Source organism: Bubalus bubalis, chromosome 24 (genome assembly GCF_019923935.1).
Source record: "Bubalus bubalis isolate 160015118507 breed Murrah chromosome 24, NDDB_SH_1, whole genome shotgun sequence".
In the NCBI taxonomy this organism is placed as follows: domain Eukaryota; kingdom Metazoa; phylum Chordata; class Mammalia; order Artiodactyla; family Bovidae; genus Bubalus; species Bubalus bubalis.
Window position 1 is genome coordinate 1699757 of NC_059180.1, and position 27343 is coordinate 1727099.

Sequence of the window (27343 nt, forward strand, 5' to 3'; positions counted from 1 at the left end):
CACCACGCCCGTCCTCCCGTGAGCTCTGGGAACGAACCTCTGCCCTCACGGCATAGCCTGTCCCTCACCATGCTCCTACTTCAGGAGGGCTGCCTGGCAGAGGGTCGTGCCAGGGAACAGGGACAGGCCAGAAGGGCACTCCGCATGGCGCCTGCTCCAAGCTCGCAGCACTGTCACAGAAGCGGCCAGAGCATCTTTAGTGCCTGCCGGAGATCACCACCACCGTCGGGGAGTGGGTAGAAGGGCCACGGGACAGTGGGAAGCGTCACATCAGCGAGGGGAGCAGGTTAAGCCAGACTGCAGCGAGCTAAGACGTCTGGAATTTACTCTGGGAGACACTGGGAGCAAGCAAGGCTCTGGGAAGGAGCGGGACAAGGGCAGGGCTCTGCCTCCAGACTCCAGACTCCAGAGATGGGAAGGAGCAAGTGCAGGTGGGGAGGGCGGTCAGGAGAGGCGGCCAGGCTCTCCTGTGTGCGTTTGACACACAGCGAGAGGAGTTCCAAAGGCAGAGAGCATGGGACGGCTTAGCAGGGGGCAAGGCTTGGATAAGTTTAAGACAAATTAAATTTAACAGGGCAATGGGATATCCAAGGCCAAGTTTTCAGGAAACAGACGAATTATAAGGAAAACTCCAGGTGTAGGAAGTAGAAGTAAATTAGCACAGTAAAAGTGGAAGTAAATTAGCACAGAGAAGTAAATTAGCACCATCAGCTTTTTTTTTTTTTTTGGCTGCCTAGGAAAGGCTGGTTCCCCTATAAGTTAAAAAAAAAAAAAAAAGAAAAGACAAAGAAAGGAATTCCACAGCAGTGTAGAATTCCTCGGATCTTCTAAACTGGAACGTGAAAAGCCACACTAAATTTCAGACCTCAGGACGTAAGGGGTTGTGAAATCGACTCCTGCAGCCACACGCTGACCACCAGCCACTGTGCGTCGTCCACTCGTCCAGGCGTGTGAGCCAGAAGCTACTCGACTAAACGTCTCACTAAAGGTTACACAGATAAACAGAGGTGAGCGGCGGGGCGCAGCGGGGAGTGAAGCCTTCTTGCTGAGGGCAGAAAATATTAAATAAACTTAAGACTAAATAAATACTAAATGTCATTCCAAGAGGAAAAAGGCCTGTAAACACTACAAACAGGTAACGTGGCTTAATATGCTGTGTTCAGGGTTATCCAGAGTCAAGCTGGGACTCAGCACTGCAGATGGAATGATTTAGTGAGAATTTTTAAAATAAAAATATAGTGGTAAATACCTGAATGAATTGTAAACAGGAAGGGTAAATGCCTCAGAGAATCCCCATTTCAGTTAAGACAGATATGCATTTATACGGAGAGATACCCACGGATGGGTGTGCGTATGAGCTCATTTCATCTTCGTGACAGTGTGAGGTGTGCAGGACTGTGCCCACTTTACAGATGAGAGAACGGAAGCTGACCACTCAGCCGTCGAGCGTGACTCCGGGACTCTGAAGCGTGTTTTTCCACCTCCATTCGCTTCCTCTATGGGTTTGTCTGGGGAGATAAGGGCACAGAGAGGCACGAGGGAGAAGTTGTCTCTGTTCGCTGCCTGTTTTCACGCAGCTGACAGCAGGTGCCGAGGCCAGAACCGTCTGAATTGACCTTCCATGACCCAGCATTTCTGGTGCTCTCCAGAATTTTGTTGTTGTTTTTTTTAAAGCCACAATTAAGCTAGAAGCATGGGATATGCCACATGCCTGGCTAAATCAGAGGACACTGAGTAAGTTCAGCTTCTCCTTTAATCTCTAAACAGTGGAAATCCTCAAACACCGTCCGGGCAGCACAGACGCGGGACAGCCCGTGGCCATCCTGCCCGATGCAGGTGCCCCCAGCCACCCGTGGCCACCGAGCAGAAGGCTGTGGCTAGTCTGAACTGAGGTGTATTAGTTCAGAGACTGGACTTCAGAAACTCACTACAAACGATCCATGTATGTTGTCTTTTAATACTGATCACAGGTTGAAATTATACAGCTGGGAGTTACGAACCTCCTGAAATGATAACATTTTGGGTAGTTCAAGTCCTTAAAGTGTAACTATAAAGTCGCTTTCATGTGTCTTCTCCTTTCCTTAATGTGGCTAATCTGAAGTGCACAGTGGCTCGCATCATAGTTCTGTTGGATAGCACTGCTTGTATGCGCACGCTAGAACTAAACTGCACTGCACTGCGCACCCCACACTCATGCATCTCCTTCCCACTCATACAACGTGGACAGGACACGCCGTGGCCTCCGACACGGGTGCAGAGGCCACGCGCAGCGGCACAGCTCAGCAGCAGCCTTGGCAGGATGCGGGCTCTGCCACCTCGGTGCCTGTGAAAAGTGGCTTCAGTTCCTCAAGACACTGGCCTGCCCCAGGAGCCCACGCCTCCCCTGCAGGCTGGCACCCGCCCTGGTAGGCTCACATTCACAAGGGGCCCAGAGGGGGTGCGCTGGACAGCGCTGGACGCCTGGCCACCGGCCTCCACTGGGAGGAATAACCACCATCCACCCCGCTGTCAGCAGGCGCCCTGGTGCTGCCTTCAAAACAGGCCCACAGCCCACCGCTTCCTGCCGCTCCCTCGGCGATGGTCCAGCCACCAGCAGCTCTCACCCGGGTCACGGCAAGCCTTCCGATCGGCCTGCACATCTACATGTGTCCCCATCGGTCTCTTCTCAAAATGAGGTCATGGTGCCCTCTGCCCAACCCAACAGGGCCCTTTCTTATTACAGGAAAAGCCCAGAAAGCCCGACCCCTCTTCCTCCTGTTCCACGCCGAGGCCTGAGCACCTCTGGGTCTCGACGCCCGAGACCCTCCTGCCCCAGACATGCACAGGGCCCGATCCTGTCTCCTCTGAGCCTCTACCTTAACCACCGCCTGCGGCCACCCGGCACCTGCCCTTCCCACCCTCCCCTGCTTTCTCTTTCGCGAGCATTTACTGCTGCCCAGCGAATGGGCCCGAAAGTTACTCACCCGCCTGGGTTGCTCTGTTTCTCCCCCACTGGAATGAGCGGCCCCTGAGGACAGGCTCCTCTGTCTGGTTTGCTCACCCTGAACCCCCAGGGCTGCACACAGATCTATAAGCTCAGCGGTCTCGGGTTCCTCTCCTGCTAAGCCAGGATGAGCAACCCTTCCTACGTCTCACGCTGCAGCAAGGAGTACCTGAGGCAATAGATACTGGATGCCAACAATCAGATTCGCCTTGTGCCAAAACTGGTCTAAAAAAAGACGCAAACTGAACATCACTAGTCATTCCAAGTCCCTTCTCACGGGAAATCTCACACGTGAGGAACCATTATTGAGGTTAATGAATTAATAGCCACAACCTAACGTCACTAGTCATTCCACGTCCTTTCTCACTGGAAATCTCACACGTGAGCAATCAACATTGAGGTTAATAAATTAATATTGGCCCATTCTTTATTTGAAAGCAATTTAGCTACAAAATGGGTCTGGAAAGTTCCTTTTAAAACTATCTCATTTTGGTACGTCAAAGATAAAAAGAAAAGCCTGTTTAGAGGAAAATTTCAACCAAAGCAACAGCCTAAATGACTGTAAGGAGCCGCTGAATCCTGCAGAGCGACAGTTTAAACAGAAGCACATGTCTCACCCGTGTGTGCCGCTTTCTTAAAGCGCACGGGCGCTGCTATAAGGCAAGAGCAAGTCTTTGAAAGTTCACTGGATGTGGAGCAGCCTCCAGCACGAGGCCAGCTCCCTCAGCAGGCATGACAAACAGCGTCCCGTCCTTGCAGGGAGACGTTCTAACCTCAGAAAGGAATCAACCCCCGAAGCGGAGGGGATCCCTCAGGAAACATGGAGCTCACAATTTCAGGGTTTGCTGCGAAGGTCAAACGGTAGACGTAACAATAATAACCACGTCACCTCCTTTAGGAGGAACCTGGCTCAGGATCCTATGGAGAATAAGAAGAATCTGCATCTGACACGACAGATCCCAGCGATCGCTAGAAAGACAGTAAGGAAAAAACAAAACTGGGGCAGTGGGCCTGGAGGCTGCCACGCACGGGGACGGGGCAGCAGCCCAGCCTGCGTCAACAGCAGGTGCAGAACGGGAAGAGGGGCTTCTAGTGCAGGCGGGTGAGGGCTCCCCCCTCCACAGCCGCGGGAAGCTAGAACTGGAGGAGGGCGCAGCCCGAGTCCCCGGGCCGGCAGTACCGACAGACCCAGAAAGGGAGGCCCAGCTCCCGCTGGCGCTTTTTTCCGTCCCCTGGCCTCATGGTGCCAGGCCTGCGTTCGGAGGTGAGTCACACACCCTTCAGGGATGCAGCATGGGCCCCATTCAGCACTCAAGGGCAGCTTCACAGCGCTCAGACTTTACAGACGACTGTGAACAGTGACTATTACCAAACTTCTGTTCACTAACAGACTTCTTAAAACGGCATTTGAGGCAAGACCTCCACCTACAATGCATGTACCTGAACGTGCGCCGCCCACACGCCACAAGCTCTAAAGAAGCAAACAGACTGTAAACTGAGACCTCACTTCTTTCGATGGGCTCCCAAGGAGCCACACTTGATTCGATTCTGTTCCGCCAGCCCTCACCGAGGGCTGCCATGCAGGCGTCTAACTCTGGTCAACAAAGTACAGGCACAAAACAGATGCTCCGTCACGTGGACTCTGCTGATGGTTCAAGGACAGTCCTGCAGGTCACACCCGACACCAGGGCCCACTTCCTAAAAAGCGCCTTCCATGCAGAACCAGGTGAGGTCACATTTTGCTTCCACATGAAAAAGCGAAGGGGATCTGACCTTTAACCCCTAGAGCACCGGCTGCTTAGGGTGGGACACAGCCTCCTGGAGTTCCGCCAGCAATGCGGCACCCCCACGTCGCGGGGAAACAACGCGCTCCCCAGCACCCAGGAGGACCGGCGCTCCGGAGCGTTCTTTGCCAGGAACCTGCAAGCGGAGCCAATAACCCCTCTGTTACTAATTCTGGGAAAAAACGACTCTCGGTTTTCAAGGAAGAATACTTCCTTAAGGACCCACATCTGCTTTTCCTCAGAATTATGATAAATCATTCAGACGGTGTTTTTCTTAGCTTACTTTCTTTTTCGTGTAAAGCTGCTTAGATACTACAAGAGAGTCTTCCAACCTTGGTAACTGGCTAAGACCAGGGGACCTCACGCCCCCGATCAGTCACTCCCAGGGCCGACGACCCCCACTGAAGTCACATGAATGCACAGTCATTTATCAGGAGTGTCCAGCTCCACCCTGATCATGCGGGGGGACTACAGAAAAAGGTAAATGCCCACAAAACCTCTCCTCGTAACTAATGGTAAAGTTGGCAAATTAAGTAGTTACTCAACATTTTTAGGTGGGTTTAAAGATAAATAACACGCATAAAAATCAAAAGAACTTAGTATCCTTAAAGTATAACTGTGATGGCGAAAAAACCCATGAAAGATGATCAGCGTTGCTCGTTACAATCAAAACTAGTGAGGTACCACCTCACACCAACCAGAATGGCCATCATCGAAAAACAAGCGAGACTTCCCTGGCGGTCCAGTGGTTAAGAAGCTGCCTTGTAACGCGGGTTCCATCCCTGGTGGGGACTAAGATCCCTCCCACACGCCTCGGAGCAACACAGCCCAAGTGCTGCCGGCTGAGCCCATCACCATAACTGGAGAGTCCCTGCCCCATGAGGGAAGGTCCCATGTGAGGCCACAGATGTCCCTCCTGCCACAACTCTGACCCAAAGCAGCCAAATAAATAAAGATTTAAAAAAAGCTATGAACAATAAATGCTGGACGAGGTGTGGAGCAAAGGGAATCCTCCAGCACTGTTGGTAGGGATGCAAGCTTGGTACGCCACTGTGGAGAAGAGTATGGGGATTCTTTAACAAACTCAGAATAAACCTGTCCCATGACCCAGCAGTCCCAGTACTGGGCACATACCCGAGAACACCACAATCCAGACAGACACACACACCCCAGCGCTCACTGCAGCACCATTCACAACAGCTAGGACACGGAAGCAACCTAGACGTCCATCGACAGATGAACGCAGGCGTGCAACGTACATACGACGGAACAGTACTCAGCCGTACAAGGAACACATCTGAGTCAGCTGTAGTGAGGTGGGTGAACCTAGAGCCTGTTATACACAGTAAAATAAGTCAGAAAGAGAAAGATAAACACTGTATATTAGCGCATCTATACGGAATCTAGAAAAACAGGACTCATGAACCTATTTACAGCGAAGAGATACAGGGGAAGGGGACGGGGGCGCTGAGAGCCACGGTGACATCTGTGCAGACTGCGTATAAAACGGCTAGCTAGCGGGGAGCCCGGTCTGCCGCCCCGTGAGGACCGATCGGGGTGGGGCAGGCGGGACGGGGCGGGGTGGAGGCGCGAGGGGAGGACACAGTTGTGACCCATTCACGCTGGTGGACACGGAGACCAACGCAACTCTGTTGAGTGATTACACTCCAATTAAAAACCAAAAACAACAAAAATGTGTAACTGCTTTGTCCCAAGTAAGAAGAAGGCACAGCTCTAAGAAGAAACGAGGTTTTAAAACTACCAAGATTTATCAGCTGTGGTGAAAGAGAACGCCCTTGTGCAACAGGATGACGCTTTATATCGCAGAGGACACGGCCGCCCCAGTCAGCGAAGCGTGCTGATAGTCACAGGCACCAAGTAGCCCCCAGTCTGGTGCACGCGGAGCACACGGGTCACAGAGACCAATGGGCCTGCTGCGCCTGGAGAACCTGGCTGGATGGAGAGATGGGGGAGGCACAGGTGGGCGGGACCGGGCGGGTGGAGCCTTGCGGGCGGGGCAGCGCAGAGCTGGAGAGCTAGACACTGAGGGGAGTCTCCCATCCAGGGGCGAGGCCCCCGCTGCACCCGCCCATCCACAGGCCTGAGGGGGGCACCCCGTACCCAGGCTGGCGGCGAGCCTGCGCTCAGAACGCAGGGACCGGCAGCTCCCCTCTGCTGCACGGAGCGTGAGCCAGCGCTCGTGTTCGGGAGCCCCGCATACCTGTGTTCAAGACGATCCGTGGTGCAGAAGACCCCTCACAACTGTGTGCAGGTTCACAGGTAAGAAGCTTCAGAAGTTACACCCTGAAGCTTCCAGGGGACTTCTTCTGCAAACAGAAAGTCTTTAATACCCAAGGGTCACCTTCCCAGCGAGGCCTCCCTTGACCACCCTGCTGGGAAGCACAGCACCCACCGCAAAACTCAATTCCTCTTCCTAGTGCTTTCACGGTCCCGAATTTCAGAGCTGGAGCTTGAACAAACTCAGGGGGCTGCATCGGGCACCCTCCAGTGGTGTCCTTGTGATGAACAGCCTTCCAGCCCCACGTGATCGTCAGGCTGTGTGATACACTTTCGGGAGGAGTCCCCGACTCACCCTTCCCATATCCCTGAAGGGGCTCACCCGCACCTCAGGTGGCCCTGGGAGGCCAAGAACAGGCCGTGACTTTTTACTTCTGGAGCGGAGCAGACGGTGAACACCCTGCCCTCTGCCAGGAAACCGTTTCTACCCTGCTGCAGGCCCGTCAGCCCATTCCGTTCATCCCAAGACACCCGGTGCCCGCACCCGTGGGGGTGACCGAGGACAGGGCAGAGATGGGATGGCTGGGCCCCTGCCTGCGTGAAGCCGCCTGTGAGCCAAGGACTATCCTAAAATGCTTCCCACACAAAGAGAAGTGAAAAAGCCCTGCACTCTGGGCTCTAAGGGAAAGAAATACTCTGTGGAGAGAAAGTGAAGGAGGCTGTGTCAGCAGGGTCGATGGGGAAGGCTGCTGAGGAGCCACGTATGCTGACTTGACCACAGGGATGGGCCAGCCACTCACTAAGCAGCAGGGTGAGTGATCCGAGTGGACAGGACGCGGGGGCCCTGAGCTTCGCAGTTTTGAGAAACTTGACATCAGAGGTTCGTGGAGCGTGGTGAGCGAGGGGCAGGGTGAGGCCGAGGGCGTCAGGTCAGTGGTGAGCGGGGCAGGGAGGCTTCACGGGGGTTGCTTGGGTTTCCTCTTTGACTGCAGTTTGATTATAAAATGTAGTTCAGAGGCAGGAGAAATTCAATGACAGAGTGTCATTTTTTATCAAACGATCTTTGAAAATCTGCCAGGGTCAACTCAGAAATGGCCCGTCTGGAACGGTAGCTTTCTGGGTGGTTAGTTCACCCATGCTTAAAGGTGAGGCTCTTCCACAGTCGGTCAAGAAGCAAACGGCCCGGAGGACTCTGCTGACACGCGTCTCATCACACAGCAGAGAGCAAACAGACTTCAGAAAACCGTTCCCATCTGCTGGCAAACTGAGTGCTCCGGCATTCACCTTCGCCCGAGGTCCCCGGGACCCATGTTCTGGTGAGGATGCACTCTGGAGGGCAGCCTGCACGCCACAGGACCAAGGGTCACAGTCCCTCCCGCGTCTGGGAGCCACTGGGGGAGGCACTGCTGCCCGGCCTGAGTGCAGACCGCTGGCCCTGGAGCAGGCCTAGGCGGACACCCGGCCTGTGTATCAGCGCTGGGGGAGTGTGGGGGCAGGCCAGATCTGTCCCGTCTGATTGCGTGTGGCTTGTGAGCTAAGGGTGGCTCTCAGAGATGAGTACATGCATTTGATTCAATGGTGAGAACACAACTCTATTAAGTGAAACGTTATCCCCCACAAAGGAATCCCATTCTTTTCAACAGTTAGCTGCACTGTAAAAAATTTTACTCAACTGTCAGTGTTCTAGTATTGTGAAATTATCAACGAAATTGATTGGTGGACGTCAGTTCTCTTGCTGTGCGGGTACCTACATGGCGTCCCTGGCTGTGACCCTGGAGCTCCAGTCTCTGGCCAACTCCTCCGGCTTTGGTGCCCCCCTCCAAGGCCCTGCGTCTGACGCTGAGAACCGAGCGGGGATCCGAGTCTGGCTCCCACATCACTGCTTCTCGGGCTGGGCTGCTGTCCGTCACCCGGGGTCCACGCACGTCCTGATGCCCAGGCTGATCGCACCCCTGCACGCAGGGCCTCCGGGGAGGAGCCCGACGTGGCACTTCTGAAGGCCCTGCTGCTGGCCTGAGCGGGGAGGGGCGCCCGGGTGCGCCATCTCGGCACGCCAGCCCAGGGCACAGTCCTTGCTGGGTGACTTCTCATGTCACCCACGTCTTCTACCTTCTGCAAGGCGGTGCTCTGACATCTCGGGAGCCGTGCTGATCCTGGAGAGACCGCCCCTCCTGGTTGAACCCAGTCCCCCTCCCGGTCAAACCCAGCAGCCCAGAACCAGCTCCACCTCCGCTCCTACCTTCCAGGCGGCAGGAGCCCTCGGGTCTGGACTGGTCCCGAGCAGGACGGCCCACAGCAGGCACCCAGCATACCCTCTGGCCCAGGCTGCTGCCCTGCCTCACCGTCTCCTGCCCGCAGCACCCCGGAGAGGCTCCACCAGGCTTCTGCCCTCTCCCCTTCTGGATGGACCCTGGAGAAGCTCCACCAGGCTTCTCCTGCTCTCTCCCCTTTCAGATGGACCCTGAAGAAGCTCCACCAGGCTTCTCCTGCTCTCTCCCCCTCCAGATGGACCCCGGTGCTCCCCGGACCCCAGGCAGAGCCTCCTGCTCCTGGGGGTCTGTCAGGACAGCCGTCTTCCTTCACAGCTGTCGTTCCGTCTGGGAGCCTCTAAATTCCTGATTAAAGCAGAGCCTGGGCGTGTGCCTCTGCCTCTGCTCCCATCTGCAGCACGCACTCAGCGGGTCCCACTAACCTGTCTACTCGGACACACACATGGCAATTTGTCATTATTTGAAGTAAGGACCACAGTTTCCCGGCTCAGTAAGACTTCCGCGAGAAGCAGTACTGGACACATTTGAGAAGCATCGCTCCAGTAACGCTGGGATAAACGATATCCAGTAGGGAAGCATACGAGTGACCCACCAAGTCCACACCCAAGCACACACTCCGGCTGCTGGGCACTGCAGACACAGACCAGACAGGCACTGGCAGTTGCAGTGAAAACAAAAAGGAACCCAGCGTGGGTTCGTAGGGAGTGGGTTACAAACCCCGGTAATGACTGCGAGGGTTGCAATGAACCAGCTGGACGTGTAGGTACCAACACTCACAGAACACAAAAACACACTGCTGAGCAAGCCAGTGTTTTAAACGATACACCCAAAGATGGCACCGTTTAAAAAAACTCTTTAAAAAACACATGAACTCTGTATACTCATTATGGATATAAACACAGGTAGTAAAACTATAAAACCACAGATTAAACACATACGGAATTCACGAGAGCGGTGCCCCTGGGGAGAAAGGCAGCAACAGCAGTTGAAATAAAAACGGGGTGAGTGTGAACTGAACCTCACACGTTGGGCACAAACCTGGTGGGCACCAAGCCTCCAGGTCCTAAGACAGCTGCGAGCTGGGACAACCACCTCCCCTTCACGGCGGTGAGAGCCGAGGCTGGTCGGATGACAAAGGACCACGTCCACCTCACCAAACATCCGACAGAACGTGCTGGATGCCCGCGGTCCTCCCGGGGACCCCCTGCCCCACTCCAGCCCATCCCCCACCACCCCAGCCCTGACCGTGTTCCCACTCAGCACCAGAGCCATCCTCCTAAAACCTCGAGTCAGGCGGTCTTGCTTCTCACTGCACACCTTCAGCACAGCCGACAGGACCCTGTGACATCTCCCCCTCCCCGCCCCCCCCCCCCCCACGCTGACCCCGGGCACACCCCAGGCTCAGGGCCTCCCAGGCCCGGTTCCCTCTGCCTGGAGCGCTCTCTCCCCGGATGGCGGGTGGGCGGCGCGCTTCCTCTGGGGGTCTCTGCCAGCTGCTTCATGTCCAGGCCTGCTCCCACGCTTAGTTGTGATCTCCCGGTGTGGGGGGCCACCACGGCCTCTTGCTTACAACTTTATAAAGAGCGAGTCGTAGGTACATTTTAATTCACACAGACAAAACCCCATGGGGCTCATTCGCATTCTACAGAAACATCATGTAAGTGAAAGATGCTGATCGACTTTCTGAGTTTATGGTAGGCTTGAGAATTTTTGTGAAGATTCTTAGATTACAGAAGTTCTGCAAGGACAGGCTGAAAAATAAAATGACTCTGATCACTCCGACTGTGTCTCAGAGAAGAGACTCCCTTTGACAGTGGGAAACCCTCTGCTTCCGGGGAGGGGTGTGTGTGTGTGTGTCCGGGGAGAGGTGTGTGTGTGTGTGTGTGTCCCCGGGGAGGGGTGTGTGTGTGTGTCCGGGGAGAGGGGTGTGTGTGTGTGTCCGGGGAGGGGGGTGTGTGTGTGTCCGGGGAGGGGTGTGTGTGTGTGTGTGTCCGGGGAGGGGTGTGTGTATGTGTGTTGGGAGAGGTGTGTGTATATGTGTGTGTCTGGGGAGGGGTGTGTGTGTATGTGTGTGTGTCCGGGGAGGGGTGTGTGTGTGTGTGGAGGTGTATGTGTGTGTGGAGGTGTGTGTATGTGTGTTGGGAGGGGTGTGTATATGTGTGTGTGCCGCCTCGAGGCAGGACAATCATGTGACTGTGTGTTTCTGTCCAGGGAGAGGCATGTGTGTGTGTGTGTGTGTGTGTGTTGCCTCCAGGCAGGACAATCACGTGAGTGTGTGTGTGTGTGTGTGTGCGCGCGCGTGCGCCGCCTCCAGGCAGGACAATCATGTGAGTGTGTGTGTGTGCCGCCTCCAGGCAGGACAATCACGTGAGTGTGTGTGTCTGTGTGTGTGTGTGTGTGTGCGCGCGCGCGCCGCCTCCAGGCAGGACAATCATGTGAGTGTGTGTGTGTGTGCTCGCGCGCGCACCGCCTCCAGGCACGACAATCACGTGAATGAACCAACCAACCAACCAACCAACCGGCTCAGAGCCGTAAACACTCCAGTGTGAGAAAATGGGTGTCAGGACCCAGCTGAGCACAGGGAGAAGTCAGAGCACGTGTTTTCAGTTACAGAGAAGAATGCCTGGAGACCTGCTGCCCTCGGAACTCCCAGACTGTGTGAACGACTCCACACAAGGAGAGAGAGCTGCAACTCCTGACTGACTCACTGGGAGGCCCCACCACCCGGGATAATGGCGAGTCCTCCAGTTACGCTACTTCCTGAGCCCTCTGCTCCACCTTGGCACCAGGTAGCCTGTCTGTCTTCCCCTGGCAAGCCTCCCGGCCCAGGGATGGTTGCCAGGAAACACAGGGTTAGATTACCTTCCTGCTCAGGAGAATCCTGACCTTCCTGTTCTTATACATGAAAAACCTTTTGTTTTACAAGATCATCAAAATTAATGTTTGGTTTCCAAGTTCTTTTAGACGTTTTTCCTGTTAAAGTGCCTATTCACACATCCAACAAATATCTGAAAGCCTACTATGCGCAGGCGCTATGCCAGGCCTGAGAGAGACGAGCACACGAGCGCCTGGGTCCCTGCACGCCTGTCCAGGTGCACCCACCAGAACCTTGTACAAATGAAGCACACACAGGAAGGTTCACACTGACACCAAGATTTCCCAACTCAGTTTAAAAAGATTAGAATGCGTCTACTCAGCTTTCCTGTTCTCTGCTCTGAGGACGCTGTACTCAAATGACAAATTCTGAAGTTACTTCTCCTTCGAGATGTTCTCCTTTGTGGGCTTGTCTCCCTTCCCAGATTCCACTGGGACAACATCCTCAGAATTCAGGCAATCCACCTGCCCAACCAGCATCTGCAGTGTCCAGGAACCAACAGTGTAATTCTGAGTCACGGGGCCTGAGGCCTGGTGCCCCTTTCTCGGGCCTTAGAGAAGATCAGAGACGGAGTCGTGCCAAGGAGCGGAACAAAACTAAAGTTCTCAACCCTCTTCACCTCCAAGGTGGTCTGCTAAAGATATTCCTGAAGGCATGGACTTAAACGATGCTATAGGAATTTATCATCAGGGCTCCTAATGTCCGTTTCCTGACCTCATATTTACCTGAATTTAATGTGGTTTAGAGATTATAAACAACATGTCTTTTAGGAACACTGCCATTACAAATCATTGCTATGCTGCTGCTGCTGCTGCTGCTAAGTCATTTCAGTCGTGTCCGACTCTGTGCGATCCCATAGACGGCAGCCCACCAGGCTCCCCTGTCCCTGGGATTCTCCAGGCAAGAATACTGGAGTGGGTTGCCATTTCCTTCTCCAACTCTAACTAATTCTTATGGACTACTCATACATACTTCTAACAACTCGGGTCGGAGGCATCCACGGCAGGCTTTGTTGGAGGGGCTTCTCCCACACCTCCTGGTCCACACAGCCCAGAGGCAGCCCCACACGTGGACGGGTCCTCCCCCTCCCCCAACCACATACAACACACAATCAACCCCAAGGGACCGGCCTTCCTACAGCTATGCAGAGACAAGAGGGAGCCGTTTACGCACAAGGCTACTACTTATCTAACTGAAACACTGGCAGCTGTAAGGCCAAAAGTGAGTTCTGCGACGGCAGCTTCTACAAGCTCACACTGGGGACTTCCTGATGGTCCAAGAGGGACCGTATCTGGGAAGGGGACAGAAACAGAAGACGACGACCCGGAACCTGACAGACAGACGTTCCTGGCCTTTCGGCCGCGCTAATGACACATCTCTGCAGACTCAGCACAGGGAAACTGCTGGAGGAGGCCCAGTCACTGCTCGAAAAAATCAGAACAACTTACTCAGTAAGAGTCAGGAAGCAGCTGCTACAAGATAGAGCAGAGCGAAAACCAAAATGAATGCTGGACTTCAAAGGACCTTGTGTTCTCATTGACTGGACATACAATTAACTAAAAAGACACACTGAAGGGGCATTTCGTGGACACAGTAAAGTACAAACTGCAAATTATTACCTATAAAATGCAGTGCAAATGGATGGTCTTGATGGAATAAAGGACATGCAGTGAAACTACACAGAGAAACAGGGAAAAGCTTTTATTTTATATAAGTCATGTACATGTTTACATAAGTAGGAAAATTAAAAATAAATCCCCTTTAATTAGAGATAAGTGCTTATTACATGTTGGTGAAAATCATTACCGTGCCCCTGACCCCATTTATTTTTTTATACTCAAAATTTGGATCTAAAACCAAAATCAAACTCACTTTTTTTTTCAATTAAACACAGGACAACCATGTTTCCAGGTCTCAGAAATATTACTTTCAACATGAGAACCCTCCGAGCCTTTCCAGACCCGGACACCCTGGTCTCCCTCCAGCAGGGGCACCAGTAACCCCAAGTGTCCAGGTAGGTGGGGTCACTGCAGCCCCAGGTGGAGCCTGAGTCCCAGCTTCTAACCTCACGCAGAGCCCTGGTTCCCAGCACCCCTCCCTGGGAAGTGCTGGCCCGAGCGGCCCCCTCCTCCACTCAGACGCCACCTGACAGCCAGGTGTCTCCTCCCTCCCCTCTGCCCCTTTTCCTTCCCACCGGCACTGCGCACCCTCTGATGTTTTGGAGAAGCCACCCCACCTGTCTGTTTCCCACACAGAAGGCCGCCTCTGGCAGGACAGGGCTTTGCTGGGCATTGCTGAGGTTCTCTGAGCAGCTGCATGCAGGAGGGTGGGCTCCAGAACCTCAGCCGATCCTGGCCGTGAGCTGCCTACCACCGCTGCCACTCACCTGCAGGCCGACGGGGTGTTGGCAACACCACGAACCACACCGATGCCTGCCCTCACTATTCAGAGCCTGACCTGAGCCTGATCAGAAATGCAGAATCCCAGGCCCCCTCTGGCCTACTGAGCTGGCATCTGCATCCCACAGCAGCCAGGCGCTCCGGCACACATGGGGGCCTGGATCGGAAGGCTGCGGTCAGTGAGCCCAGCACACGCCCAGGAGGCTCCCCCAACCTTGGGGCACCGGAGCCGTGCTTGCCCCCTGCAGGGGGCATGGGCTCTCATGACCACCTTCAGTCATCGGACAGCCCTCAGCAGAGAGAGCATGCCCATCCACGCCCTAAGTCACCCTGTTCCCGAAAGGAAACATATGTAGGCCCCCCTCGGTCAAGGGTGAGGACCAAGGAGGGGTGTGGCGTGGCAAGGACACGCGTCAGGAGCACAAACGGCTTCATCTCGGGCCCTTCCCACTAGGGCCCAGCAGAGGCCAGGGCACAAACCTGCCCAGCCGTGCGGTCAGAGGGCGGGGCGAGGAGGGGCCAGAGGGCGGAGCGAGGAGGGGGCAGCGAGGGCGGTGTTTTCATTCTGTGAGATGGTATTGAGATGCGAGTGGGGAGGAACGTAAAACACGACTTAAGGTACCCCCCTCAGCAGCAGCGGGAGGGCTCTGGGCCAACACACAGCCGTGGTGGTCACTCCTGGCTTGGAAATCATTTGATCCGGAGGGGAGATTAAGGAAAGCTGGATGATGAAAAACATCTTATGGAAAACCGGCTAAGAAACCTTCAGCTGGAGTCACGTGTAGGACACAGGGGAGGAAGCATGACAGGCGGATAAACCAGCACAGGAGCTGCTGACGACAGCGAGAGGAACCGGACTTCCGAGGCGCTGCCATTCCAATTCCACATTCCCAACATGCTCTTGAAAACGTTTTAAAAATCACTGGGTATTTCCAATTCTCTGACATCTGCGTGGCAAAAACGGTCATTCGCCCTCATAGGATCACTATAAAAACTAAGATGAATCCTCACATAGGTTTGATTATAAACAGGAAGAAGTGAAAGTCAAGAAGTCAAAAGAAAGAGCTTCACCAAACAGAACAATAGCAACTAATAAACACATGAAAAGATCTTCAGGCCATCAGGACTTGCACATTCAAACCAGGGTGGCTATGAAAGAGACAAAAAGGCAACAGCAAGAGCCGGTGAGGGTGTGGAGAAGCTGGAACCCTCAAGGCTGCTGGTGGGAACACAGTGCTTCTCATGATAACTATCCCAAACAATGCATGTTCTCAGAATTGTGTTACTTATCATCACACATTTACTCATCACACAAACCTCAGCATGGCTCTGTCAAGTTCCAAGAAAAATAAATAGGGATTTGACTGGTTGTGTTCAATTCCTAAATTGGCATTTTTACAACAGCAACAATTCCTACCCTCCCCTCCCCACCAAAAGCAGCAGCTTTTCCAGGATTTTTACGTTCTTCAGTAATGGTATAGACCGTATGTGAGCACATCTTGCTTATTCCTGGGTATGTCATCCTTTTCGCTGGCGTTAGAAATGGATATTTTTCTATTACAGGAAAGCACACAGGCGCACACACAGTTCACCTACGGACACTTACGTTGTGTCCAGTGACTCCTGTAACTATTTTTAATTCTAGTAACTTTTTGGATGATCTTTTAGATCTACTATTTATAATGTTAATTTTGTTCCTTCCTTTTCAGTAGATACACCTAATTTCTTTTGTCTTTTAACTGACTAGAATCTCCAGAACATCGCTGAGTTATTAGATTAGTTGCTGGCAGTCTCGGCTCAATCTAGTCTGAAATTAGAATGTCTCTTCGCAGAGGATAACTCTTCCTCAGTCCCCCAGACAACTTTAGGCACTCTAACTGCTAGGGATTCATCTTGTTATCTACAACAGAGCACTAAATGACGTCCTCTTCATGTCATTTATATAGTCAGATGACAGGATCAATGTCAAAACCATTTGGGGGAAAAAAGGTGACATTCAAGGAAATGGCTGCCTGAGTAGTAATTGTAAAAACAACACAAAAGAAAATGATTTAGGTATATTTATTATATCACTAACTTTCAACATTGGACGAAGTTGTTTTAGAAGGTTCAAGATTTCAGTCTTTAAAGATGTGTTACGTACATACAGTGGAATATTCCTCAGCCACGAGAAAGAATGACATGCCATTTACAGGTATGGAGATGGACCTAGAGACTGTCACACCAAGGGAAGTCAGTCAGAAGGAGAAAGACAATGTTAATACCTATGATATCCCTTATATGAGGAATGTAAAATACGACACACATGAACTTATCTGTGGAACAGACGGACTCACAGGAACAGAGAACAGACATGCAGTTGCCACGGCGGGGGTGGGGTGAGGCGGGGAGGGATGGGGCGGGAGGCTGGGATGAGCAGACGCAGACTGTCATACACAGGACGGGTGAGCACCGAGGCTCTGCTGTGTAGCACAGGGAGGGCCATTCAGCATCCTCTGATAAACCACAGTGGAAACGAATAGGGAAAGGAATACACACACACACACACACACACACACACACAGAATCATTTGCTGAGCACCAGAAATTAACACATTGTAAATCAACTCTGTATGTCAACAAAATAAAAATCTGTCTTTTAATCTCCTTCAAAAACGCCTACATTTACAACATTCTCCTTATTTCCAATACTTTATTTTTAGAAATGTTATTATTTTAAAATTTGTGAAAGACTGATGCTGCTAAGTCACTTCAGTCGTGTCCGACTCTGTGCGACCCCATAGACGGCAGCCCACCAGGCTCCCCTGTCCCTGGGATTCTCCAGGCAAGAACACTGGAGTGGGGTGCCACTGCCTTCTCCGTGTGAAAGACTAGGAAAGGGCAATTTACTGTCAGAAGAGTTTTAATTTGTACTAGATAAAAGAGCGCTCAGGCAACCTGGTGGCTCTTTTCCTAAATTTACCAAGAATTAGGAAACAAATTCCCACTTAAAATGCTACAGATGCTGTGGTCTCCTCAGCAAATATTTACGCATTCTGTAAATATTCAAGATTACAAAAATTCTAAAGCAAGATGCAAACCACAAATTAAGTTAAAAAAAAAATATCTACAATTCAAAATGAAAACGTCCTGGTAATTGCAGGAAAGTACGTAAGAAGGCATTAAACCGTCACTCCTGCACTGTTAAATCATATTCCTAAGGACTCATAAAATAACTATTACCAAGCCGGCCTCTAAAATAACATTTACTGTAGAAAGTGTATTTTTTTTAAAAAGTTCGTGTTTCACAGAAATAAACACTTATTTTGTCATGCTGCTGATGTACTTTTAAGGTACTGTTCGACGGTGCGAGAGTGTGAGCCTGCCTCCCTGCGAGCTCTGCACCACGTCCCACGTGGTAGGGCTCTCCTGTACCAGTCACCGCTCTGCTGGCCAAGTTCCCACGTCTACTGCTGACGTCGCAGCACAGGAAGACTGGGAACGTCCCCACCCCGTAAGGAATACTCCCATCTCTTGAGAGTGTGGGCCTGAGCACCCGGCCCTCCCCGGACCCCACACCCGGAAGGCAGAGGTGCTGTCACGGCGGCGGGCCGCCTGTTTTCTCAGCAGCCGGAGCCCCCGCCCCGCCTTTCTCCTTACCGTAAGGCTGCCACAGGTAACTCGCCAGATGATTACGTGAAAGGCGGTTTGAAAACTGTGACCCAGCCTCCCAGGAAGCAGTCACTATGGCTACACGTGGCGAGGAGGAGCCCTAGAATCTTCTCTTTTTGTTCCTGGCTGCAGTGTTTCTGAAATGTTGGGGGTGGGGGACATATAATTAATACCTGCCATTTTTGTTAGTCAAAAAGGGACAAATATCAGAACTTCACACAACTCAACCTACACGTGGACCAGTGCTCTTTCTCCTTCCCTGATGACTGCTGCTGAACGTTTTTATACTCACGTGTAAGGTCATCTTTAAAACACATACACGGCTGTTTATGTGTATTCACTATCCCACAAGGGGATGGGAGACGGCCCTCTGACCCTGCTCTGACGTATTTCCCCAGATGGATCTGGGGAACGCAGATCAGGGCAAGCCCCTGCGGGAAGCCCTTCAGTCCTGTCTCCCGCTGCCACTGGAGTCACCTGGGGCTGGAAGGCGCCCAGGCCTGACCAGGCTCCCGTCCCAGCTCCCCCCCCATCCTTCTCCCCTCCGGGATGCGCCCTCACACCCTTTCAGGATTCTGGAAGCTCTCACCTGCAGGTTACAGATCGCCCCCCAGGACGCAACAGGGACTGAGGGCAGCTCTCCCTGCGGGCGTAAGGACTCCTCACCGTATCGGTGCCTGCCGACTTAGTAAACTCACTCAAGGAAGGTGGATTAATCCCCGCAGGAGGAGGGTCTGTACTTCATGCTGCCCCATAGACCGTGGTGTCAAGGGGGTCCCAGGGGGTCCGTCCTAAATGTCTGAGCCACCGAAGCATCTTCTGGGAGGCGAGTTCCCTGACGTGAAGTGTGGGAGGTTAGAAACGCAGCCTCTCCTCGGTCTGTCCAACTCTGACACCTCACATAAGCCAGGGAGCCCGGCGAGCTCCTACCAGAAAACAGAAAGTGATGGTGTCCTTCTGGTGCAGCGATATTTCTTCCTAAAATGATGATCACTTTGCTGTTTCCTCTTGGCAGAAACAGACCCAAATGGACACACTGACCAGGGAGGTTCAGCCCAGTGGGTGACCCCAGGCACGCGCACACTCAGTGAGCCTGTCTCTCTTCCGCTCCTAAGTCTAGAATCAGCGTGGAGATCAAAACAGGAGTCAGATAGATAGGTGGAGATCAAAAACACCGGCTCTGTTACTAATAAAAGCCAGATGGGAGAGTCTGGCTTGCGATTTGCAGCCAAGTAGGTTCTGCTCCCTGGCACAGCTGGACAAACACAGGCGGGACCACGCCCACAGCCCAGAGTCCGGCCCGCCGGGGGCAGCAGGCTCAAGCTGACGTCCTCTCCTCCTCGGAGGCGCAGGGGATGACGAGAGGAGCAAGAAGGGGACGACTCCGGCAGGAAAATGGAAGTCCCTCCCATCAGAGAGGAAGCCCGGCGAGGCTACTGAGAGTTCGGTGAGGTCACAGCGCCAGCACCGCAAACACAGGACAGATGCTCCCGACACGGAGAAGCCTCCGGCGGAGACAGCACCCGGCACCCAAACGCACGCTCAGGATTTGTTGACGTGGCTGCCCTAGACGACCGCTGTTAATGAGACATCAGCCTTAACTAGTATGTCCCGGGAGCGTCGGCGTGTTTGTTTAAAAACACATCCCCATCACTTTATAGCTGCATCAGATATGTACTGATAGGGAGCAGGACGGCCAGCCTGCCACCGCGCCGTTCTCATCGGCTCACCTCGGGAGTCTCCCCAGCCCCCCACCCGGGGCGCCACGTCACTGCGCACTTCTAACACAGCTTTCAAACTCCATCAGTCTAATCGCGTCATCAGACTCCTGGGGAAAACATTTCCTTTCCCCAGCTTAAAATTAGGGAACTTCATTTCCTTGAAGAAGAAACAACAGCAGCAACACATTAAGTGGCCACAAAAAGTATAAACAGTTCTGGGGTCATCGCGTGGGTGCCAACAACCGTAGATGGAGAACTGACTGTCAGTGGAAAACACAGATTAAAAATCCTGCTGATCGGCATTATAAAAATTCCAAAAACGAAGCCCTGAAGCAGCTGTCCCCTGTCACCTGTAACGGAAGCCAGCAGTCAGGTGAGGCTTTAAATAATCACTCCGTTTCCTTTCTTGGTAAATGTCAAGTCTTTTGCTTGTAAAACTGTACAGAGATGCACAAAAATTTACCTTGGAAATGAATGCAATCTGATCACAGGCGTGCATGGGTGACCAGGGCGGGGGCTCGCTACAGCGTCTCTGTGGTCTAAGTCACCTGAGTGGCGTCAGGATGCTTCCCACCACACTCGTGCAGACGAATCTCATCACACGACCTGTGGCTGGTCCCGGCAGCCTCCTCCACCCGGGCTGGGGCTCCGGGTCCTTCCGGTGACTTGAGTAGTGATGTCCCCTCTCCTGCCCTGCCCTGCCCTCCCCTGGGCTTCCCATCTCCCCAGATGCCAACCAAGTAGAGAGACACCATGAACGGAGGACTTGCTGTGAGGCATGCGGCACAAAGGGCTCGGCCTGGAGTGACGGGTGCAGGCTTCCCGTGGCCCACACCTCTAACCTCACCTTCCCAGACACAGCAGGCACCTCCACTGACGGCCCGAGACAGCACTCGAGGGCTCGGCGGAATCCACGCCACGCACGATCACCACGCCACTCCGGTAATGACAATATTAGCACAGACTCTCGAGTCTGCGCGTTCCCGTGGCTTACAGCTTCCACTCAGGGTTAGCCAGTCACCTGCGTGTTCCCGTGAGTCTGCACGTTCCCGTGGCTTACAGCTTCCACTCAGGGTTAGCCAGTCACCTGCGTGTTCCCGTGAGTCTGCACGTTCCCGTGGCTTACAGCTTCCACTCAGGGTTAGCCAGTCACCTGCGTGTTCCCGTGAGTCTGCGCGTTCCCGTGGCTTACAGCTTCCACTCAGGGTTAGCCAGTCACCTGCGTGTTCCCGTGAGTCTGCGCGTTCCCGTGGCTTACAGCTTCCACTCAGGGTTAGCCAGTCACCTGCGTGTTCCCGTGAGTCTGCGCGTTCCCGTGGCTTACAGCTTCCACTCAGGGTTAGCCAGTCACCTGCGTGTTCCCGTGAGTCTGCGCGTTCCCGTGGCTTACAGCTTCCACTCAGGGTTAGCCAGTCACCTGCGTGTTCCCGTGAGTCTGCGTGTTCCCGTGGCTTACAGCTTCCACTCAGGGTTAGCCAGTCACCTGCGTGTTCCCGTGAGTCTGCGCGTTCCCGTGGCTTACAGCTTCCACTCAGGGTTAGCCAGTCACCTGCGTGTTCCCGTGAGTCTGCGTGTTCCCGTGAGTCTGCGTGTTCCCGTGGCTTACAGCTTCCACTCAGGGTTAGCCAGTCATCTGACCACGATTGGCCTGGTGTGCTGACTACTCATCGAGGCCAGTCTTCACTGCTGAGTCTAACAGGGCCATTTGACAAAGCTGGGGCAGTGGCCAGTGGCTTTCAGACTGGACAGTAAAGCAGATGCCCGGGTGTGGAGAGAGGGGCTGTCTGCTAGGCCTGCACTTCCTGAACAAAGTGGGGCCGGGAACACTTCCCTGCCCTTGGCGCCAGGGACAGGGCAGGGCTGCTCCCCTGCTCCCTTCTGTCCACCTGCGAACACTCTCAGGACGGATAACTGTTTCTTTACGGCCCTCTGATGCCGCACGTCCAAAGCACGCGTTCCAACGATTCTGTTCACCACGCCAACACAGAAGCAGCGGCTTTTCTACCTGATACGCTAAGGCAGCATGCAAATTGTCTTCCATTCCATGAACCGAAGTAGCTGGACCTACCCGAACATGTGTCCCCATGTGAGACAGATATCTTACTGCACAAAAGATAGACTCAAAAAGACGCATCTGTCCCATGCCAGCAACTGTTCTTCATATCCTGGTCGTCTAAGAGGGTAACGCATTCAAACCAGGCAGCTATTTGTCCAGCACTCTGTGGTCATCGTTCAGTCACTAAGTCGTGTCCGATTCTTTGCGACCCCATGGACTGCGGCACGCCAGGCTTCCTTGTCCTTCACTCTTTCCGGGAGTTTGCTCAGATTCTCGTCCATTGAGTCGGTAACACCATCCATCTCATCCTCTGCGTCCCCCTTCTCCAGCACACTTGACAAGATGCGAAGAGGACTGGGTTGCTTTTGTTTAACTACAAACTATAGTAGTTACAACATGAACTAAACCAGCCTGTCTTTAAGGGATGGCACCGCCCTTCAGGTAACGTGAGTGAGGCATCACGTCCATTACACAACATTAGCGTCTTTGAAGATCACCCTATAATTAGATCTCCAGCTAAGGCTTCAGTTTAGATCTTCAGTTCCATTTAAAACCGATAAGATCCACGTCCCCGCTCTCAACTACAACATCAAAAAATCATAAGCTGCCGACAGAACGCGATCTGGCACAAGCAACGGCTGTCTCCCAAACCACACGTGTCCGGCGGCTGAAGCTCAGACACTGCATCCTGAAAACAGGCAGGGAAAATCCACTGTCCATGTGCTCTGAAGCCTCCGACAATGGCCAGAGGGGCATCTCTGGATTTTTTTTAACTAATGGAGGATGATGTTGCTGTTTTTGTTTTTTTGACATCGCTAAAGGACCAACCATGTGTGTCCACATACAAAAGTAAACTTCCTTATTTAAGTGCAATTTGCCAACAAAGCAAAAAAACCCAACTGTTCCTCCAGAGCCCAGAACCACATCTGGGTTCCTGCTCTCAAGCAGACCCACTGCAGCTTCAAGCCCGACCGGTGCTTCTGAAGCCAAGAGGCAGAGACTGCAGGCCCGGAGTCTCGAGGAGCTTAAAAATCCAGGACAGCAGGGGAGGCTTCTCCAGAGCCCCAATGGCCCCGACAGAAAGGCAAACACAACACAGCGAGCCTCTAATGATGAAAGTAAGAGGTTCACAAAATGCGATGCAAGCTTGGCATTCATTCCTCAACAGAAGTTCTTGAACTGGAGTCCACAGAGCGTACGTCGACCCACGATTGGGACCTACCACGTCCTAGGGGCTCCTTGAAGCTGTATGCACACAAAGGAATTCTCTAGCAAGAAGGGTTAGCATTCAGCTATCGCGGTATGCAGCGGGCTGACATCGTGACCAGTCCTTGGCACTAGATGGTTCTGTCTCGATGCCACACTCGTGCTTTAACAGCTCAGCTTACCAGAACTCCGTCTTAACCGACAGACCCACAGAGCGCACGCGGACAGTCTCAGCGGTGAGCTCTCCACCTGCTGGGATCCTCCAGGGCTCTCAGGGGCCAGCTCACATCACGCCTCCGTGGCAGGCTTTCCCGACACCTCAGCCGGCGTTCACCTGCCCTGTTCACTGCGGGGCCGCCTCCCACGAGTCCCTCACACTCCACGCCAGTCACGAGAGCACCGTCTCCCCGGCTCTCAAGAGCGCCTGCACGGTGAGGCCCGCACAGGGCCCGTCACTAAACATTCCCTTCCCACCAGCATGGAGCACAAACCCTCGGGCACACAGCCCAAACCACCGGCTGCACTGAATTCTTCTGTATCAGTGCCAACAAAAGGCCACAGGTTCTAATAATCCCGTTTTTCAGAAGGTTTTAAAACTATCAATATGTAAATATACAAGGAAGGTCCACCTTTGTGCAGTTAAATGATATACCCATGAGATTCTGTGTACAATTCCCAGTCCCATGGAACAAAGGATCTTCACACAGCTAACCCACGGTATTCACGTCTAACTGGACGTGAAATCCGGCAATTAAAAATGGCTCCTGAAGTCACAGATGCGGGGGTGGAGAGCAGGGTGAGATAAAGCCACGCTGGTCTGGGGCGTCCACACACCCACCGAGGTGCGCGCCAGCACCAGAGGCGTGCCTGCGCAGGCTCTGAAGCACTAATGACCCGAACTTTTAGGGCAGCCCGCTCGGGAAGTGACAGATTAGCATCTTAAAGATTATAAAAATAACAAGAGAGATGAGGAAGTCTTACGTGTAGTATTTACAGAAGTCAAAGCAACTAGTAGGTTCAGATCATCCACTGCCCCACAGCATGGGAACAGGGATCAGATTCAGGCACAGCTGTGATCGCCAAGGAAGAGCCCCGAACCCGGCACAGAAAGACCAGGAGGATGCGGACTCCAGGTCGGCCGAGACACAGGTGCTCTGCTCCCCTCGGGCCCTCTCCACTACATGCAAAAAACGCTCTAGATGCGACACAGGAAAGGGGGTGGGAAGGAGGCGGCAGGCTGCCTGGGGCCCCAGACTTGAGGAGGGATGCGGCAGGGAGCCCCCAGGTGTCCCAACTGTCCCCGCCCACCCAGGTCAGGGAGCTGCAGGCACCCCCAATCTGGAAAAGCCAAGAGGTAGGCGGGCAGCCAGTGTCCCCAGCCAAAGGGCCAGGAAAAAGGTGGCCTTAAGCAGAAGACACCCACTCGACTCCAGGCAGAAACCAACAGAAAAACGGCATACGTCCTCCTCGGGGGTTTCAGTGGGGTTGAGAGGGAAGCGACCTTCCACATCCCCTTCCAGTTCCTGGGAACCACGTGAACATTCCAGGCAGCCACCAGGAAGAGCTGCTGGTGGGGCCAAAGGGGGACCTCACCCCTGGCCCTGCCGAGACACCCAGGAGGTGCTCTGACACCCGCCCGCGCAGGGCAGTGCTGGCGGGGAGCTAAGCTTCCACCCCAACCAGGCCCCGTGGGGAGCTGGGCCGATGGCCATTACCGACTCCCGCTTCCCTGGTGTCAGCCAGGTCTAGGGAGAGCTGAGGTCAGAACCCCACTCCACAAGGCAGAAGGGCCTCAGGGTCCTGGTCGTCAGGCATGAGGGCTAACACACCTATCCCCAGAGTCCCAGAGGAAAGGGAAAAAACAGCAAGACTGCAAAAGTATTTGAAGAAATAATGATGAGAAACAACCCAATTTTGCCAAAAGACATAAATATACAGATTCAAGCAGCTGGAAGCGTCAGTCGCTCAGTTGTGTCCAACTCTTCGCCATCCCATGGACTGTAGCCCGCTAGGCTCCTGTGTTCATGGGATTCTCCAGGCAAGAATACTGGAGTGGGGTGCCATTTCCTTCCTCAGAGGATCTTCCTGGCCCAGGGATCAAACCCGGGTCTCCTGCATTGCAGGCAGATTATTTACCTACTGAGCCACCAGGGAAGCCCTAAGAAGCTGAGCATACCCTAAATACAATAAGCTGAAAGAAACCTATGTCCAGACAAATCATAGTTAAACTTCTGGAAACCAGAGACAAAGAAAAAAATCTTAAAATCGTCTGGAGAGTCGTGAGGCGTGTACTGACAGGGGAACAGTAACCCGAAAGGCTTGACTTCTCGTCTGAAACCATGGAAGCCGGAAGAATGTGGCACATTTTTCAAGTACTAAGAGAAAATAAGTGTCAGCTGTGAATCCAATTGCTAGCAAAGACATTCTTCAAGATTAAAGGTGAAATAAAGACATTCTTGGACAAAGAAAGCTGAGAGACTTTGTTGCAGGCAAATCCACGCTTACAGAATGGCTAAAGGAAATTTCTCCAAACAGAAAGGAGGGGGTAACAGGAGAAGGCTTAGGAGACTTCAGCAAGGAAAGAACACAGAACAGGTAAAAACAAGTGCAAATATAACAAACTCTACTTCTTGCGAGTTTCTTAAATCATACTTGATGACTGAAGTAAAACCATCTGATGAGGTGCCCAAAGTACAAGAAACGCTTAAGAACACTGATATCCTACAAGTGGGAGGGCAGAGGGATCTAAACAGGAATGAAGTTCCCACACTTCACTTACAGCTGTAGAACAGTGTCCAGTAGATTAGGGTAAGCTACGTATACCTACTGTAAGCTTAGAGCAAACACCAAGAAAGTGATACCAATACAAAACTGACCCGCTCAAAAACCAATCAAGATGGAAACCTGAAACATATTTAAATAACTCACAGGAAGGCAAGAAACAGCAGAAACAAAACCCCAAATATAAAAGGGTAGGGGCTCCCCTGATAGCTCAGCTGGTAAAGAATCCATCTGCAGTGCAGGAGACCCTGGTTCAATTCCTGGGTTGGGATGATCCCCTGAAGAAGGGACGGGCTACCCACTCCAGTATTCTTGGGCTTCCCTTGTGGCTCAGCTGGTAAAGAATCCACCTGCGATGCGGGAGACCTGGGTTCCATCCCTGGGTTGGGAAGATCCCCTGGAGAAGAGAAAGGCTAGCCACTCCAGTATTCTGGCCTGGAGAATTCCACAGATTCAATAGTCCATGGGGTTGCAAAGAGTCAGACATGACTGAGCGACTTTCACTTTCACTAAAAGGGGGAAGGGCTTCCCAGGTGGTGTTAGTGGTAAAGAATCCACCTGCCAATGCAGGAGATGCAAGAGATGAGGGTTCGATCCCTGGGTGGGGAAGATGCCCTGGAGCAGGAAATGGCAACCCACTCCACTATTCTTGCCTGGAGAATCCCATGGACAGGGCAGCCTGGTGGGCTACAGTCCACAGGGCCACAAAGAGTCAGTCATGATCTAGCAACACAAGCCAAAGGATGGCAAACACATACCATGAAAGCATTCATTAAAGAGAGTGGCTATGTAAAAACAGCTGCTGAAGCAGACTGCAGAGCAAAGAAAATTACTGGAGACCAAAAGGGACCTTACACATAAGAAGAGCAGTCCATCAGGAGGACACAGTCACCCTGAGTGTCTACCCGCCACACAACAGACTCTTAAAACACAGGACGCAAAACCAACAGAACGGAAGGAAAAATGGACAATGCCAGTTGGTGACTTGAACGCCTCACTCTCTGCAAGGACAGAACTACTAAATAGAAACATCAGCAACGATACAGAGCGCAACACCACCATCACCCGACTGAGCAGCCAACACACGCAGAAAACTCCGAACAGCAGCACACACTGCTTTCCCAGGTACCCGTGGGTGATTCACCGACACAAGCCCGCAGAACACACACCAAGACAGCCCATATTCTGGGTCATAAAACAAACCTCAACAAATGTACAAGAGCTGAAACCATCCAAGGTACATTCTCTGACCATCATGGAGTCACAGAAATCAAGGACAGAAAGCTGACGGGAAAATCTCCAAACTCTTAGAAACTGTGACACACTTCTCAACAACCTGTGGGCCAAAGAACCTATCTCAAAGAGAGTGAAAATACACA

The 27343-nt window shown here is 52.9% G+C and overlaps 1 protein-coding gene and 1 long non-coding RNA gene across 3 annotated transcripts in view; both read right to left on the reverse strand.

The window, feature by feature from the left end:
• The window catches only part of GNA12 (G protein subunit alpha 12), a 71660-nt gene that overhangs the window by 37564 nt on the left and 6753 nt on the right, over positions 1–27343 (reverse strand). The gene's annotated exons all lie outside the window — the stretch shown is intronic.
• LOC123331626 lies at positions 15240–21030 on the reverse strand. Its single transcript, XR_006548368.2, has 2 exons — positions 18899–21030; positions 15240–18337 (listed from the first exon to the last, which is right to left on the reverse strand). It is a non-coding gene; the product is annotated as an uncharacterized LOC123331626 (long non-coding RNA).